Source organism: Canis aureus, chromosome 17 (assembly GCF_053574225.1).
Source record: "Canis aureus isolate CA01 chromosome 17, VMU_Caureus_v.1.0, whole genome shotgun sequence".
Taxonomy (NCBI): Eukaryota; Metazoa; Chordata; class Mammalia; order Carnivora; family Canidae; genus Canis; species Canis aureus.
The window spans coordinates 23,036,006-23,055,699 of record NC_135627.1 but is presented as its reverse complement, the minus strand read 5'-3'; the positions used below and the strand labels follow the sequence as shown (position 1 = coordinate 23,055,699).

General features: G+C 33.9%; 1 pseudogene; it reads left to right on the top strand.

Annotated features, from left to right (window-relative positions):
* Positions 1-3,319: 3,319 nt before the first annotated feature.
* LOC144287468 (mitochondrial intermembrane space import and assembly protein 40 pseudogene) lies at positions 3,320-3,725 on the top strand (annotated as a pseudogene).
* The last annotated feature ends 15,969 nt before the right edge of the window (positions 3,726-19,694 follow it).

Genomic DNA, 19,694 nt, shown 5'->3' with positions numbered 1-19,694 from the left:
ATGGTCCTGGTAGAAAGAATTAAATACATCAGTATACTTATTATGCCAAGCAAATGGAACAATTTACAGATTGGGAGCAGTGCAAAGTGTTGTCATTCTGGGCAAGAGCAACATCTATCATCTTATACAGAAATAGAACATTCTGTTCAGAGTGTTCCAGCCTTGGCTCTCAGTTCCTAAGATAAATCTCAACCCAGAACAAGTCAGTGATAGGATTACAGCAGAGAGCATAATAGAGGCTTGACAATGTGCAGTGATTAGTTAATTAACCTGAGTACTCAGGGACCAATCCATATGATAGAACATACAGAAAGCAAACTGGATATGCAAATGTTTCCTATATTTGAAATGATTCACATTATAATTAATAACCCTGGAAATTTGCATATTAAAACTGATAAATATACATGTTCCCTAAATATGGAATTTTGATTCTCAGTACTTCAGCTCAGGTTATTAACAAAGAGTCATATAATCCAATTTCTTTGTGGAAAATGAAAAAAAATAGATGGTTCACTTTACTCAGTAACTTATATATGACCAAGTAATAGATTCCCTTAGGCTTAAATGAAACTTCACTAATATAATTAACAAAGGCACTCTTGGATTGCTTTACAATTAATTGTTTATGCATCTATGTCCCTTGAAAGAACTAGAGCTACTTGAAAATTCAAATTTTATCAATTGGAATTTATATAACTAATACTATGGTTGGCATAGCATACATCCATTATTCAGTAAGTAATTGTAAAATTACTTTGATTGAATATAATTTTTGGTTTTTTTTGGAAATGATACAATGGTATATGTGGAAAACACTTTTTCTACCCCTTCCTATTCCAAGTTAGTTGCAAAAAATATATGTCTTGGGATTTTTAGTTTAAAGTAGCAGTTGAGAAGCACTGTCTGCTGTAGCATTTTCTATGAAACCAGGTAAAAAACCAAAACTCATGAATCTTAGATATTCAGATATGTAAACTATGAAATTTCAAAACCGAAAGGGAATTTCTAATATCCATATGATAAAAGTTAAATCAAAATATTCTAATCCAGGCTTTCTCTCAAGTCAAAAGTGTTTTGATTTAAAACATTAACTCACCTGGGGAAAAAGAATGTAGATTTGAGTAAATGGTTCACAGAAATGGATGCATGACCTGCAAAATGCACAGGCAGACCACCCAATATACCAGTGTAAATATTAGAGAAAAAATTGTGTTGAATTTAATGTATATTTAATAAAAGAGTTCAGATGTTTTAGATGTTTCTTGTAAATACCAGAAACATCACCACTGTGTTAAGTGTAAGCATACACAGGATAAATGAGAAGAGTGACTTTTCATTCACTGTAGATCCTCAGATAATCAGTTTTGATGATGGCATCTTTCAAAATGTGGTGCCAGCAGAGGACCCAAACAGACATTTTTCCAAATAAAACATAAATGGCCAATAGGTACATGAAAATAATGTTTAACATCACTAATCATCAGGAAAATGCAACTCAAAATCATAATGAGCTGTCACCTCACACATTTTAGATGGCTCTTATTAAAAGACAAAAAGATAAGTATTGGGGAGGATGGAGAAAAGGAAACCATTGTGTTCTGTAGGTCAGAATGCAAATTCAGACATGTGGAAAATAGTGTAAAGATTCCTCAAAATATTATTCAAGCAGAAAAAGAAGAAAATCATGGGGCACTTGCATTGTCAGTCAGTTAAGGGACTGATTCTTGGTTTTGACTCAAACGGTGATCTCTGAATCCTGAGATCGATTCCCCACCACCACCACCACCCTCTTTGGGCTCCACACTCTGTGCAGAGTCTGCTTCAGTTTCTCTCTCCCATCTCCCTCTACCCTTCCCCACCCCAAACTTTGTCTTTCAAATAAGAAATAAATAAATCTAGAAGAAGAAGAAGGAGGAGGAGGAGGAGAAGGAGGGGAAGAGGAAGAAGAGAGGAAGAAAAAGGAGGAGACTCTGCCATTTGTGGTAATATGGATGAACCTTGAAGACATTAACAGTGAAATAAGTCAGACAAATATTGTATGATCTTACTAATATGTGGATCCTTAAAACACCAAACTCCTAGAAGGAGTAGATTGGTGATTCCTGGGGGTTGGGGATGGTTGGAATCAGGGGATAATGGTCAAAGAGTACAAACTACCTTTTATAAGATGAGTAAGTTCTCATCTTATAAAAGATGGATTTAATATTCAGCATGGTCACTATTGTTAATAGCATATTATATACTTGAAATCTTAAATACTTAAGTATACTTAATACTTAAAATCTAAAATACTTAAGATCCTAAATGTCCTCATCACACACTCACAAAGTTATTATGTGAGATGATCGACATATTGACATTAGTTTGGTGACCATTTCACTATCTATCTATCTATCTATCTATCTATCTATCTATCTATCATCATCTATCTATCTATCTCTCTATCATCTATGAGTGTGTATCAAATTACCTTAAATCACATATTATATGTCAGTTATATCTCAATAAAGCTGAGGGTAAAAGCCACCAGAAGAATAGGATACAGAGGAAATGCATAATGTCATGATGTAATTTCAGTATTTTTTCTTAATTTCTAAATTTAATAGGTCATATAATGGCCTTAGTTTGCTCACAATCAAAACAGATAGAGGTATGCAAATAAATAACTTAAGTCACAATGTGTGCTAGAAAAGATATTGGCAGAAATCAAAGTGATTTTGTTGAATAACAGCATGCAAAACATTTTTTTTTTTGCATTTTATGACCTTTTCTAAAGTTTTTTCATAGGCAATATAAAGATGTGAAATAAGTATGGGCCATAAGTAATAGACCAGAGTATGATTTCACCACTTACTATGTATGTATATAAATTTGTACATTGTGTGCTATATGACTTAATATCTTTTAGCCTATCATCACAAATTTGTGAAAAAAAGAAAAAAAAACATTTTCTTGCTTCATTATGACACATTATTCAGGAAATGTATCAAAAGACATGTACAGGTTCATTAAAATGGTAAGCACAATAAATATTAAAATATTTTATTGATGTTATTCATACTAAAAAACACAAGGCAGATATCATCAAGATCACACAGGTTAGTGACAGTGCAAGTTATGACTCAAAAATCCTGGAAATACTCCAGGTCTAGAGGAAAAGTGAAAGTTACTTGGGCAGAAAAAAAACACAAAAATATGTGAGATAAGTTAAGCTGTTAGAATAATAGTAAGTATTAGGCAGAGGCAGGCACGTGGTGGGTATGCCTGGAGGGGTCAGGTTCCTATGGGCCTAGTAGTTGCCAGCCCTGCTGCAGCCATGGCCTACTCAGAAGGAAGGGAAAGAACACATTCTGTCACTTACAATAACCATGAAACTCCAAGCGGTGTAGAGTTAGTAGCTGATGATCCCAAGGATCAGCATGAAGAGCATGAATTGGTCCTGCCAAATGGAGACATTAACTGGAACTGCCTGTGCCTTGGGGGAATGGTCAGTGGCCCCTGTGGGGGAATAGTTTAAGTGAATCTTTTCCTGCTTCCACTATAGCACAGGAGATGTCAAGCTATCAGACTGTGTAGAGCAGTTCTGAGCCAGGCATAAATGCTTGCAGAAATGCCCCAACCTCTATCGTCAGAAGGAGGAAGAGAAGAAGCCAACAGAACATTTAGAAGAGTCAGCTCCCATTGAGGCCCCTGCAACTAAAGAAGAGAAAAGGTCAAGCTAATGAAGACCACTGGGCACTGACCTCCAGTCCTTCTGGTTCACAGTGATATGAGCCTTTTGCAAAATGCCTTTTGGTCATTCTCTGATAAAGTTTCTTTCCCGTATTGTTCTGTGCACCATAATGTATAAAGTAACTTCTTTTGATGATCAGAGGTCTTGGTCCTTTGACATATACACTGGAAAAAATGAATGTTTGTCTTATATAAACCTGTCAGCAAATGTAGGTGTCACTTTTGAATTCTCTGTTCAGATTACTCTGAACTTTGAAATAATGTGCTGACTATGCTCCACAACCAAAAATTTAAATTATCTGGGAGTGTCTTGTTAGTGAGCTGATTTATTTTGATTGATTATACCCCTTTTAGTAGATTTTATACCCCTCTGGGAAAGGGAATAGAAACAAAAACATCTTTTAAAAATGCTGGAGTGGGGCGATTCTTTACACATGAGTGTGTGTGTGAGTATATGTATATGGGGGTGGGGGTGGGATGGGTATTTGATACATTTTGATGCTAGGTTTAGAACTATTCAATAGAACAAAATGCAGTTGAAAAAAATTTAAGTATGTTGAATGTCATCTCAGCCGTGCATTTTCTATGCATTGGTTTTCACTATTTTCAAACATTTGTAATCAGAGTATTTGAGACTTTTATTGATATCAACTAAAATAAATGAAACACACTTTTCTCTTGATCAATGTTGATAGGTTAAAAGTACAAATATGATAGTTTTGCTTCCTGAAAATATGAAGGGTAGATTTTTGTTTCTCTTAGGCTATGTAAAAGCAAAAAGAGCTGCTGGCAGCTTCTGTACTATGGTTTCAGATGGTCATTGAACATCCTTTCACTTAATATATTCTCATTGCTTCTGGCCCAGTTCTGTCATTGACTTGAAAGACTTTTCATATAAATGACACTAATGCTCTTTCACACTGAGTGCTGGCAGCTCACATAGGAATATCATCTCGGAAGTTCTTTTTTTTTTAATCAACTTTGATTTGTTTTATATGAGAATTGCAAGTGAGTTCACCATGAGTTATTCTTAAAGTCTGAGAGGAATGAATCAAATTAATCACTGTTGGAATAAAAAATAATAAAAAATATAAATGTATTTTGAAATATTTATATTTTATTTTATAAGTAAACTTTAATATAAAATTATGAAGTGACTATTTAATCAACATTATATTGTGCTTTTGAATGAATAAACCACACACATGCACACACACAAAATGCATACATCTAATAACAGAAAGAAGTACAAAATATTTTTTTAGAAATACAAAATATTATAAAATTGCATAGTAAAAATTCCTATGACATACTAATATACCCCTCTCCCCAGAGGTAGGAATGTTAATGGTTCTTGTTGATCCTTTGGAAATATTAGTATAGCATTCCCAGAAGGATATGAATGTGTTTCTTTCTGTCTTTAATTGAAAGGAAGTTACTAGCCACAGTATTTTAAACAGTGTGCTTTTTATTTAAAAAAACAAAAGCAATTCTAACACTTATAGAATTGGTCTCCTGGGCTGTCAACCCATTAGGTTACACCATGAATCCATTATAAGGTGTCCCACAAGGCTTTAGTTGACAGCTGTGATTTAAGCATTAAATCAGATGCAAATATTATTTAAGCACTTGTTTTGTCTGCAAAATTGGAAAAATAGTATATAAGTTAAAACACTTCTGGAAATCTCTGAAAAAATGTCCGACTCAGCTGTAGTTCATTCCCAAGTTCTACTTCTGTTGTAAAGTGCATTCTCAAGAAACTAAGGGCCAGGGGTACCTGGTGGCTCAGCAGTTAAGTGTCTGCCTTTGGCTCAGGGTATGATCCTGGAGTTGTGGGATCAAGTCCCACATTGGGGTCCCTGCATGGAGCCTGCTTCTGTCTCTGTCTCTCTCTTTCTTTGTCTGTCATGAATAAATAAATAGAATCTTAAAAAAATAAACTAAGGGCCGGCTATATTGTTTTGAAACCTTTATAAGTCAACATTACACAGATCATACCTTGAACGAACAGTCTTTTTCACTCTCACACCCATAGGAAAACATTCAAAATTGCACCTGGAGAACTAGTTGTACACCACAATCTTAATGAATAGTAGAAGGTATAACTTCCCTGGCCAACCATAATCCTCTCCATTCTACAAATTACTCAGAAATGTGTTATTTCCATTGTAATACCAGCCACATGTATGGCTTGCTGTTCTTTTGCTTATTACCCTTTAAATGGTGACCATATCTTCTGCTCACTTCATTAATTCTGTCATGATCACACTAAAAATTTTGTCATCAAATCATACCATCTATAATTATATACTTTGAAATAATTGACTTTTTAAATATTTTATTTATTTATTCATGATAGACAGAGAAAGGCAGAGACACAGGCAGAGGGAGAAGCAGTCTTCATGCCGGGAGCCCGACGGAGTACTCGATCTGGGACTCTAGGACCAAGCCCTGGGCCAAAGGCAGGTGCCAAACCGCTGAGCCACCCAAGGATCCCCCGAAATATTTGACTTTTTAATACTATTTCTTTCAGGTCATCCTTTCAGAGTGCTTTATTAAATTGTACCTCTAGATCTCACCAGAATCATGATATATTCATGGATTCCAACATTTTTTTCTGTTGCTATTTTCATTTTCCTGTTTTTTTTCTCTCTCTCTCCAGACTAAATTCTGTGATTTCTAAGAACAATTACATAGCTGCAAATCATCTAATTCCTTTGTTTTACTTTTTCCTTACTAGCCAATGAAACTAAACCTCTTGATAAATCCTACAATTTATTACGTGATCATTGAAAGAAAACAATCACACATGTTATAATTTATTTTTTTAAAGATTTATTTATTTATTTATTTATGATAGACAGAGAGAGAGAGAGAGGCAGAGACACAGGAGGAGGGAGAAGCAGGCTCCATGCCGGGAGCTCGACGCGGGACTTGATCCCGGGACTCCAGGATCATGCCCTGGGCCAAAGGCAGGCGCTAAACCGCTGAGCCACCCAGGGATTCCCAAACATGTTATAGTTTAAATTCTTAATTTCGCACTTCATTTTGACTTGATATTTTCTTAAAATACTTTTTTCCCCTCAAAGTCAGTAGGAGACCATTCTCCATGGATGTTTTTGCATCTCTTCTTTGGTCTGGGATTTGGGCATAAGAAGAACTGATAGACTTGCCAAAAAAAAAAAAAAATAGATTGTGTAGTGAATATGCCCTGGAAACTAGAGGTTGAGTAATTCTTAGAAATGATTTATAGATTTATCTCCCCAGGAGCCAGTTACAGTTCAGTGAAGTGAAGCTAGAGACATTTTTCTTTCCTACTATGCATCCTCCCCCAACAGAGATACATTTATACTCCAAAGTGAAGCTAATGAATGTTAGTAACTTATTCTATTGTATACTGTGGATAAATGGTATTCCATTGCCTACTGGTGGAAAACACACACACACACACACACACACACACACACACACACACTTCATACCTAATCTGATGAGATAAACTAATAACCAGATTCCTAATTTTGGGGTCTGTTACCAAATATTGATACTAAGTATAGTATCAGTGAGGTTCTAGCTGGAAAAATGTTTCACTCATAGTGTTTTAAGTAGTAATAGAATTAGAGAATCTTAAACAATCATTGTAAGGGCTATATGAGTGAATGGTAGAAATCTAGGTGTTTAGAAATGCCTACATTTTGTTTAGCAACCTACAACTAACATCTAACCTACCTACAGCAATGAAACAAATTTTCAGGAACCCAACTGGGAACTAAAAGTTTTATCTTGCTTAGTGCCTATGCATTTTCCTATAACTGCATCTGGAAAATAATGTCTTCTCCTCTATCTTTCAAAGTTTGCACATATCTCAATCTAGCCTGAAGACCTGCTTTCAAGGAATACCAGGATACATAGTTCTAAGCCATCTCGTGGTCTTGCATGAGTGTGTGTAAGATGAATGGAGCCGAACGATCCAGGTCACACTGTTTACAAACAACTCTATTTTATTTTTTTAAAGATTTTATTTATTCATGAGAAATATATATAGAGAGAGAGGCAGAGACCAGGCAGAGGGAGAAGCAGGCTCCATTCAGGGACCCTGATGTGGAACTCGATCCCCAGACTCCAGGATCATGCCCTGGGCAGAAGGCAGGCACTAAACTGCTGAGCCACCCAGGGATCCCCAACAAACAACTTTATGCTAATGTTGCTTGCCTGTGAGATTTCTTATGCACTTAGCTTTCTTTTATTTTCTCTTGCCTCCCCTCCCTTCTCTCTGTTTGCCAGAGGGATTATAGAGGAGTTAATATATCCAGTACCCAATGCTGCACACAAAATAACAAGGAGTTTAAATCTCAGGATGTGCCATTTCCCTGTAGAAATGTGTTCTGCTTGTCCTTTCCTTGAAATGCAACAATTGGACCTTCCCTCTCTTCTTCCTTTACATACTGCATGACTGCTAATGCCTTTAATCACCTTTCCTTATATATCATTACATGAAGATTAAGATGTCTTTCATTTCATCAAAAGCACAGCCTATATCATATATTTATTTTCATAATCATGTGTGTGTGGGGGGAATCTTATATTTTTATTCCTATTCTTTTATTCTTTTGAAGGGGAAATGCAACATTTTAGTGAGTCAAGCAGAAAACTGCTTAATGACTTTTTCAGTAACTGATGCTCTTCCAAGTACTGTTCTAGCCCCAACAGAGATTCTGTTGGAATTTTACTTGTATCCTGATCCTCAATGGAAACTTTTTCCTAAATACCCTATTTATTCCTTCTTAATTCTAGTACTATGTCTGAAACATATCTTATGGTTTCAGGGTCCTTAATAGTTTTCATTAGCTTTTTTCACTTGCAGATTTTCATGTCCTTGGGTCTCATTGTAAGTATAAGCTCGGATTTTCTTGCAGTAGTACACTGTAGAGAACTTTAGTTCTGCTTTACCCATCAAGTAAGATAGGGAGTAAGAGTTTTAGGTTCTTCTGAAGAGAATTGATTCTTCTTACTTTATTAGTATTTGATCCTTCAGTAGCTTCTTCAACCTGGACTCGTTCAATTTATATCCATCCAGCAATTTTTTTAAATTATCTAAATTTGAAATTAAACCTTACCAATCTTTTAGGATAATCACTTAAGAAGTCTCTTAATTTAAATTACTTTTTGATGGAGTGGTTATGTGCTGTACAAAAATTGTTCAAATTTCTCTATATAATTTAGGTCACTTGTTTAAACTTTTGACTTTTTTCTTTTGCCTCATGTTTTCTAATTCTTTGTATATCTATTACTATATTCTGAAAATTATCAGTATATCCAGCCAATAGAACTCTATCCTCTTCAGTTTACCCTCTGATTTTAGTCAATATCACCGCACTAAATATTATCTAGATAGCTATTGTTTTGTCTTAAAGCATTAGCTGCAAAGTTTTATGTAAAAGAAAAATACCTAATGACCACCAGGATTTAAATCGTGCAGTAGAGTCTCCACAGAACACAGTAATATCAACCACATCTGTCTTACATTCTTTTCACAGACCTTCTGATATTCTTTTGCCAACTCAGTTATTTTTTCAACACCATCACCCTTTTTTGTTGATGCATTTAATTTGATATGTAATTTTTTAAGATGAATTTGTTTCCTTTTTTTGGTTAACCCTGTAGGTGTTTTCTGTATTAGGGGCTTCAAGTCAGCTTCTAAATATACATTTTCTCCTTGGGAATCATCGTGTATATAAATCTGGTTTTAATTTCATTTGTTGAGTGAATTAGAAGTTCCTTTATTACAACAGGTAATTGTTATAGATTAAAATAATGCTTTATAAGCCAATAACCATTAAAATTACTTCATTGTTCTTTATTCCTTCTCAAAAGAAATAACATTTTCTCATGTACCTAATATTTCTCATAAACAGAAGGTGACTAGAAGCCATTGTTTACTAAATTCTGCATTCCAAGTTTGGGATATAATAGTTTCTCAGATGTCACAGCAAAGTTTAAATAGCACTGGCTTTTCGATGTCATGATCTAACACCTCTATGCTTCCCAATTCATTGCCACTCATCACTTCTTTCCTAACCCCAACCAATTGCACCATGGGAAAAAATAATTTCCCATTCACTCTGTACTACCTGGAAGGTTAAAGAGCAATGATCAAGTCCACAACATTAAGTGACATTCTGTCATGTTAAGTTTGTCAAGTTTCCCATAAACTTACTTGCTCTAACTCTCAAGCACATATTTCAACACTGATCTTTTAAAAACATTCAATCCCATAGCTCCTACAATACCCATAAGCCTTTATGAGTGATAGATCAAGAATGTTCACTGCTTGTTGATGAATATGATATTCCAGTAGAGTCATTATATGATGAGTCTATCCAAATAGTGCTTTATATTCTTCTCAAGCAGGTTTTCTGACATGGGGTGTCTCCTAGAACATAGCTCTCTCTACTGTCCTATTTACAGCTTTTTCTTTTTTTTTAAGACCATGATGAGCTTCAAGAATGTTATCTCAGCCTCACTCGATAGAGCAAGGCCAGTGCCTAACATCCCTAAGAACACTCGTAGCACAGGAAGCAGGGTTGATTAAAAATGTCATATGTATTGTTGACATTATATTTATGGCATTAGTACAATCTAGAAATATGGTATGAATCAAAAGGTACTGTAATGAGCCATAAGTTTCTCAACTGTGTATATTTTAGCCACCTCTCCCCCAATTTATCTGTTTGAAGAAGATACCTTAACCTTAAAGTCCTTTGTGGTAACTTCAAAGGATAGTTATCTATAATGTCATGACCCATCTCTCTTGAAACTGTCGAAGTATTATTTTAATTTTCTTAGAAAAAATTCTATCCACATTCACATTTGACATATTCAGAGAAGGATACTAATCTGAGAAACTTAGACCAGTCCTTTTCAATATTTGGAGAAATGAAGTACAGTTTATTTTCTTCACACCTAAGAAACTGTCTTAAAAGTGTGATATCTTGATTATTGAAACACACAATTCAGTAACTCTACTGCAATATGTCAATAGTACTTTTCCAGGGTGTTGGAGAAAAACAACCAGAAATCTAAACATAGATCTACAAAATGCATAGCAATAATAATTGTAATCAACAAGTCATAAATTGAGTCCTCAGGTTTTGCTATGTCTTTATTTTTCTCCAGATTATTCAGAGGTAGAGTTGGAAATATGTGTATATCAGCAGGAATCCAACATTTTCCCAAGAAAACAGTGTATATTTCTTGCAATTTATACCTTTAGTGAGTGTAAGACCCAAAAGAGAGCTTGTGGCATTATTCTTTTGCCTTGATTGGCTCAGTGAAATAACATATTTATATCTTGCCCAAGACTTGATAAACTTGTATGAACACTTTTTGCCACTTATGCAATCTTCCTTTATTTCCATTCGTTACTTATTTTGATGATAAATTGACTTAGGGTAGTTTTAGTCATGTTTCTTGTGCTTAGTTCTCTGTACTTCTTGCACATGTGGTTTAATACTATTTTTACAAATTCGGAAAATACTCCACAATCATATTTTCAATTTTTTCTTCTACTTTTCCTCCTTTGAGAATTCCAGATATTAGGCATCTTAAAGTTCTTTCACAATCCACTGATGTTCTGTTCATTTTTATTTTTTTGGCCTCTTTTCCCTTTGTGTTTTATTTTAGTTAGATTCTACTTCTTTGTTTCAAATTAATTAAACTTTTTAAAAAAATTATTTATCCCATCTATATTCAATGGTATAGATCTGTATCTGTCTATATCTATCTATAAATAGATATCTATCTATCTATCTCAGGCATCTAATATATATATATTAGCTAATATATATACATATATTAGTATATATATAGTATATGTCTCAAGTAGTATATGTATTTAGTATATATGCATAGTAAATATCTCAAGTAGTATATGTATTTGATTGGATAGATCTATATCTATATTTATCTATATATAATTCCATCTAATATATGTATATAATATAATCTATCTCATCTAATATATATCTCAGGCATCATCATCCTCATCTGTAGAAGTCTGGTTTATTATATGTGTATGTGCATATATATATCTCCTCTTTCTATGTGACACAGTCCTTATTTTAGCTTATTAACCATGTGGAATACAGTCAGAAACTTTTAATATCTTTGTTGGCTAATTTTAACATCAGTTCTGGTTAGTTTTGAGAAATTGATTTTTCTCATGGATTATATGTATTAATGCCAAACACTGTGAATATGACTTTATTGGATGTTATTACCTTAATATTTGTATTACCATAAATATTCTTCATCTTTTTCCTAGAATGCAGTTTAAGTTACATGAAAACAGGTGTTTTTCCACATTGAGGCTTGCTGTTAAACTATGTCAGGCAATACTAAAGAAGGATTTATTCTAGACTAGATCTAAATATTCTACCTAATGTGCCTTGAATTATGTGGCATTCTACTTTGGCTGATAGGAGCAGGTGCTGTTCACAGTCTTTTGTGAGTATAGGCAATATTTCTTTAATGATTTTAGGTATTCATCCTCTGGTGTTGGTCAGTTTCCTCACATGCCTGTGTAATAAGTACTCTCCTGAATTCTTGAGGCTGATCGTCTATGGATCTCCAGAGTTCTTACTCTCTGCAGTTTCCTCTCATTATTACTAATCCTTGTGAACTTTAGACACCTTCGTCACTCCAGACTCATCACTTCCCTTGTTTGGGACTCTACTGGTATCCCCTGGCTTCACCCTCCTATATTGTGGCCAACAGACTCTCCAAAAGCATTAGTCTATGTGGAATCATAGGGCTCATTTAATTTTTTTCACTGCACTTTGTTAAGCAGGCACCAATGCCATGAAAACTGTAGTGTCATATATTTCGCCAGGGCTTTTCTGTATTTCAGGCAAGATAGTAAATCCAGTCCCTCTTGTTATATTTTGGCCTGAAGTAGTGTTTTAAATCCTTTAAACCTATTGCCTTAGAGTAACAACACATAACATTTATGTTTTAATGTTTTATGTGCTTTAACTCTGGAGTTGAAGAAGGATAGCCTAGCCAAGCCAATGCAGCAAAAAGCTAAATTGTTAAACTTCTGTGCTGTATATATATATATTTTTTTCTCTTGTTTGAAATCAACAGTTGAAATCACAGCTGTCTCTATGGTCTGACATTAAAAGCATTGGATCTATCTTGCATATCATACAGTTCAGAAGCCTTTAGGATAAAAATCAGTGTGTATTATGTATCATCATACATACAGGGGACATTGTATGGACTTCAATGATACAATGTTCAGTGATAAAATGTTCCTTATTTTGGTTCAGTGTTTTAAAAAAATATGCTTTAACAAAATTCTTAGGGGTGTCTTTAAGCAATATAGGTGTTGCAGTAACTGGATTTTATAATGTCACTCCACAAATGATAAAATAAATTCTTTAAAATTGAAAAAAATTACTCAATTTTAAACATACTGGATAGCTATATATTCTCTTTTTTATTTTTAAAGATTTATTTATTTGTTATTTAAGAGAAAGAGAGGAAGCGAGGGGGATTGGGGAGAGGGAGGAAAAAAAATCCCAAGCAGACTACCCACTGAGTGTGGAGCCAAACACAGGGTTCTGTCTCCATTCCGAGATCATGATCTGAGCCAAAATCATGAGTCAAATGTTCAACCGACTGAGCCACCCAGGCACCTCAGCTATCTATAATCTAATCAATTTTTATTTGTACTCAATGCCTGAAAACAATCTTAACCTGAGCATCATTTATTTTTCTTTTTAAACCAAATTATGCATAAGAGCAAAATGAATAAGCTTTATACAAGTTAAGATATTAAAGAAAACAAAAGAAAATGGTTTCCATAAGCATGATTTAAAATGTACTTGAAATTATCATTGATATAATTTTTGGAATTAAGTAGAACTCTGCACAAGAGTTGATAAATAATGAGTTCATTACCATTTCAAAAAGAAACAACTCTTGATACAGCCAAATTGTAAAAAGACAGCCTCATGCTGACAAAGATGTTTTACACAGTGCATCGTTTCTTATCATTAGAATCAAATGAGCACAGTTGGTGAGTGGCACAGTTTATTCTGTAATTTCTGAGTTTCCATTAGAAATAGTATAAAGAGAGTACTGAAAGGAAATGTTCATGGAATGTGCTCTTATAAATAATGGAATGAATTTATTATCTTTTTTCTAAGTCTTCACACTTATTGTTTCAAATGTACTAAATCAATTTCTTAATTGACTAATCTACATTCTTTATTACTTACAATGTTATTGGCTACTTACATAATAAGCATTGAGGATACAGATTGAATCACAGCTCCAATTTTGGGGAGTTCATTATATTTTTGCAGATAAAGATACATAAATGACTGAGACACAGTACAATAACTGTCATAATATACATGTCTGCAAAGGGTAATGGGAAATAGATGAGTGAACCATAAATTCATCCCAGAGTGATGGTGCTTGTTTGTTAAAACCTTAAAATTCTTTAGCCAATTTCACTTCTTTATATACAGGTTGTATGAAGTTAAACAAGTTTGCCCTGGCTAATATTCAGCTGTGTAACAAAAAAGAGTAACTTTAGCATCTTTCTAAGTACACTTTTTGGTGTCTATGAAAGGTGAATATTAAATATAATAAAGCAATCTAATATAGAAACTTGGTAAATATGTGGAAATAAATAAAGTTATGCAAAGTTGTGTGTTAGAGACTTTTTAGGGGGCTTTTAAAAATATGTTATTAAAGTAATAAATTCTGCAAGGAATATTACTGTTATAAATATATTTGCTGCATTTCTTTGAGATAATTTTCTTTTCATTATTGTAATGTAAATCGGAGCTATTTATGCCATTCAAAAAGACCAATATAATAAAAAAACATGTAAATTAGGTATTTTATTTGATATTGTACCATTATTTTATATGTACCACTCTATATACCAGCTAATCCAGGATACTAAGCTTCTCTCTCTCTCTCTCTCTCTCTCTCTCTCTCACACACACACACACATTATGTTCTATGCTCATGAAGTTCATCTATGTGACTTAAATCACTGCAGAATATTTGAGATATGAGCCAAAGTACTCATCCTTAAAAATGGCCAAATTACTTGTATTTGAATATGTTGATGCTTTTGAGCAATTCACAGAATATCTAAGAAAATAATTAATTCAACCAAAGAACAGCAAGTAATGGAGGGAAACTGGGTATAGCTTGCACAGCATATTCTTTTTGATCTAACCTACAAATCTCTGGAAAATAAAAATGTGATGGAGTCAAGCTGCCAATGTGAGGCTAGTGCTCTGCCTTCCCCTGTGCCTTGGCTTCTTTCATGTCAACCTATGTTCTGAGACAGACTGCTCTTTACTTTCCTACTATGCTGTGTATACAAACCCAGAAGCCATGGGCTGTCTGTGAAAATGGTTCCCTTATTATCACTTTTTCACTCTTTTCGTGAGAACAAACTCTTCACCTGGAATAATCACATGTAACAGTTGGAGGTCTCTTTATGCCAGGAATGGAGTTCAGGTAGTTTATTCTTTAGATATGCTACAGGAGCAACTTGTTTTGTTTTGTTTTCTAATTTATAAGAAAATGAGAGAATGGAGAAAGAAAGTGTAAAACAATGTGAAATAAAAAGGAGCAAAGACAAAAATATGAAACAAAATCAGCTCCTACTGTCTTCTCAATTGGCTTAAATAGAATCTAATCCTCTACATTATTTTTTCACATTTGTTAAAATATTATCTACTTATTTATTCTCACAAAATGTGAGCTATTTGCCTCTCTGCTTATTGCAAAATAAATCTAAATTTCTTATGATAGATGACAATAGCTGATAGTTAATGAAAAATTACATTTACATTGAGGAAAATAATTTATAAGCATTGCCCAATTGAAACCTTAAAAAATAGAGAAAAACATATGGAAGGGGTAGGTATTATATTATCAATGAAGAAATTGAAGATCAGAAAATCAAAACACCTGGCACATCAGAAATATAATACAATGTAGACCTTGGTTATAATCTAGTACTACTGAATAGCTGTGTTCCAAATTTTATTTATGTACATATAAACATTTATATATACATTTATAACATATATACTTATTATATTTATGCACCTTTATATGTACATATTATAAACATTATATAGACGTTTACTGCTGAATAATACATTGTCACATGTAAATACATGTCACTGCTAAATACTACATGTCACAAATTTATATGCTTTCCAATTGTTATAAATTAAGAATCCATATGGTCACACATAATTGTTAGGGAATAGTTTATGGCACTTATTATATATTAAGCACTAATATAACTTTATGACATCAAGGGAGAATAAAACAGACAACAAATTAATCTCCAGCATATGGTTCAGCAAGGAAAGAGTCACAAATTTGTTAATTTGCCAAAAGTCAGATGAGTAGTGTAAAATGTAACAAATGCCTTTATTTCAAGTTTGGTATAACCACAGCATTCAGTGAAGGGATACTTAGAAGTACTAAAATTTCAAGTGAAATTAAATCAAGAGAATTGGTAAATTGAAAAGGAAAGAAAAGAAAAAGCATTTCAGAGTGGGGGAAAAGCGCAATTATTTTAGAGCTGGAGAGAGCATAATTTGTGAGGAATCAGATGTCCAGTGTGCTTAGGACTGAGAAACTAAGTACACATTTTGTTTATTAAAAAAAAAAGATTTAAGTTTAGTACATAACATATTGAAATGTCTCTAATTAAGAAACAAAAGAAATGTTTGAAATTTTGTTTTATTTTGAAAGCAGAATATTTCTTTATTTTTAAAACTTTAATTCCAGTAATTAACACATAGTGTTATATTAGTTTCATATATACCAAATAGTCTGATTTGACAATTCTATACATTACTCAGTACTCATAAGTATACTTTTTTTAAAGAGAGATGGAGGGTGGGGGAGGAGGAGGGGGAGAAGGAGAAAGAGAATCCAAGCTGGATCTATGCCCAGCAAAGAGCTCAGTCCGGGGTTTGATCTCACAACCATGAGATTATGACTTGAGCTGAAATCACGAGTCAGATGCTTAACCAACAGAGTCACTCAGGTAGCCCTATAAGTATAATCTTAATCCCCTCCACCTATTTCACTAATGCCCCACTGGTACCCATCACTTTGTTCTCTATAGTTAAGAGTTTATTTTTTGGTTTGTCTTTTTGTTTCCTTTGTTTATATTGTTTCTTAAATTCCTCATATGGGATCCCTGGGTGGCGCAGCGGTTTGGCGCCTGCCTTTGGCCCAGGGCGCGATCCTGGAGACGTGGGATCGAATCCCACGTCAGGCTCCCGGTGCATGGAGCCTACTTCTCCCTCTGCCTGTGTCTCTGCCTCTCTCTCTCTCTCTCTCTCTGTGACTATCATAAATAAATAAAATCTTTAAAAAAAAAATTCCTCATATGGGTTATATTATATAGTATGTGTCTTTTCTGACTGACTTGTTTCACTTAGCATTATACTTCCTAGATCTATCCATGTTGTTGCAAAGGGCAAGATGTCATCCTTATATATGGCTGAATACTATTCCTGTGTGTGTGTGTGTGTGTGTGTGTGTGTGTGTGTATCATATATTCCATAGTCTGTTTTATCCACTTATCAATGGATACTTGGGCTGCTTCCATAATTTGGCTATTGTAAATAATGCTGCAATAAACATAGGAGTGCGTTTATCTTTTCAAATTAGTGTTTTTGTATTCTTGGGGTAAAAGCCTAATAGTGGAAATATTGGATCATAGAGTAATTGTACTTTTAATTTTTTGAAGAATCTCCATACTATTTTCCATAGTGGCTACACGAGTTTGGTGCAGGGAATCCACCACTAGGATATGAGGGTTCATTTTCTCCACCTCCACATTAACACTTATGTTTCTTGTGTTTTTTAATTTCAGCCATTCTGACAGATGTGAAGTGATCTCACTCTGGTTTTGATTTGCATCCCCCTGAGGATGAGTGGTGTTGAGCATATTTTCATGTGTCTATTGACCATTTATATATCTTCTTTGGAAAAATGCCTATTCATGTCTTCTGCCTATTTTTAACTTGATTATTTTGGGGGGTGATGAGTTGTAGAAGTTCTTTACATATTTTGGACACTAACTATTGGATATGTCATTTGCAAATATTATCTTCCCTTCAGTAGATTGTCTTTTATTTTTGGCATTTGTTTCCTTAGGGTGCAGAAGGTTTTTGTTTTTATGTAGTCCTAATAGTTTATTTTTTGCAGAATATTTTATTTTTAATATTTTACTTATTTGAGAGACAGAGAAAGAGAATGAGAGCACATGAGTAGGCAGGGGAGGGGCAGAGGGAAAGGGATAAGCACTCTCAGCTGAGTGGGGAAACTGACAGTGTGAGGCTTAATTCCAGGACAAAAACAGATGCTTAACCAATTGAACTATCCTGACACCCTGAGAGCAGAATATTTTAAATTTGGATAATATCTTTTTCTTTTTATTACTTTTTATTGAAGTATAATTAACATAGAATGTTATATTAGTTTTAAAAATTATTTTATATTTAGTGTACAAAATATTGATTCAACAATTCTGTGCAATACTTGGTGCTCACCACAGTAAGTATAGTTACCATCAGACCTCATATAACATTATGAAAATAATGTTGATTGCATTCCCCATGTTGTATTTTTTTATCTCCATACAAAAAGAATTTTGTACCTCTTAATCCCTTTTATCCATTTTACCCTACACATACCCACCTTTCTTCTGGAAACCACAAGTTGTTCTCTGTATTTAATAATCTATTTTTTCTTTTGTTTGTTCATTTGTTTTTTATTTTTATTTTTTAAAGATTTATTTATTTACTTTACAGGAGTGTGGGAAGGGATGGAGAGGAAGGGAGAAAAAGAATCTCAAGCAGACTCCCCACTGAGCACAGGGCCTGATGCAGGGCTCAGTCTCAGGACCTTGTGATCATGGCCTGAACCAAAACCAAGAGTTGGATCCTTAACCAACTGAGCCACCAGGTGCCCCTCATTTGTTTTGTAAGATTTCACATATAAGTGAAACCATATATTTGTCTTTATCTACCTCACTCTTTGAACTTAGCATAATACCTTCTAGGTCCATCTGTGTTGTCACAAATGGTAAGATTGTATTCTTTTTATGGCTGAGTAACACTATACTGTGTATATATACTACATCTTCTTTATCCATTCATCCATTGATGGGCGCATGGACTTTTTCCATATCTTGGCTATTGTAAATAATACTACAATAAACACAGGGGTGCATATAACTTTTTGAATTAGTCCTTTTTTTGAGGAGGGGAATAAGTGCACAGAAATGAAATAACTAGATCATATAAAAAATCTGTTTTTAATTTTTTGAGAAACCTCAATACTATTTTCTGTAGTGGTGTCACCAATTTACATTTCCACCACTAATGTATGTTCTCTTGTTTCTACCTCTCCCACACACATTTATCGTTTTGGTAATAGCTGTTCTGACAGGTGTGATATAATATCTCATTGTGGTTTCAATTTGCATTTCCTTGATGATTGGTGATGTTGAGCATCTTTGTATGTGCCTCTTAGTCATCCGTATGTCTTCTTTAGAGAAATGTCTATTCAGATTCTCCCCCCATTTTTTAAAAATTTAGAAAACAATTTTTAAATTGGATTTCATGAAAAGAGATTCAGGGCAAAACAACAAAGATTTTGCCTTACTGAAATTTTTATAATAACTAAGATGTGAGTGTGTACATTCCAATACATTTGTATGAGCAGAAAACAATGAGAAAACAGAAATTGTCATATGTATGGAGAAAGTCATTACATATAAACATAATTTTGTCGTGAATGATACTACCCTGTTCTGAAATGTTCTGTAATGTAGACACTGATTCAAATGATTTTGCCTAAGGAAGGATTCGTTTTTATTTTTATTT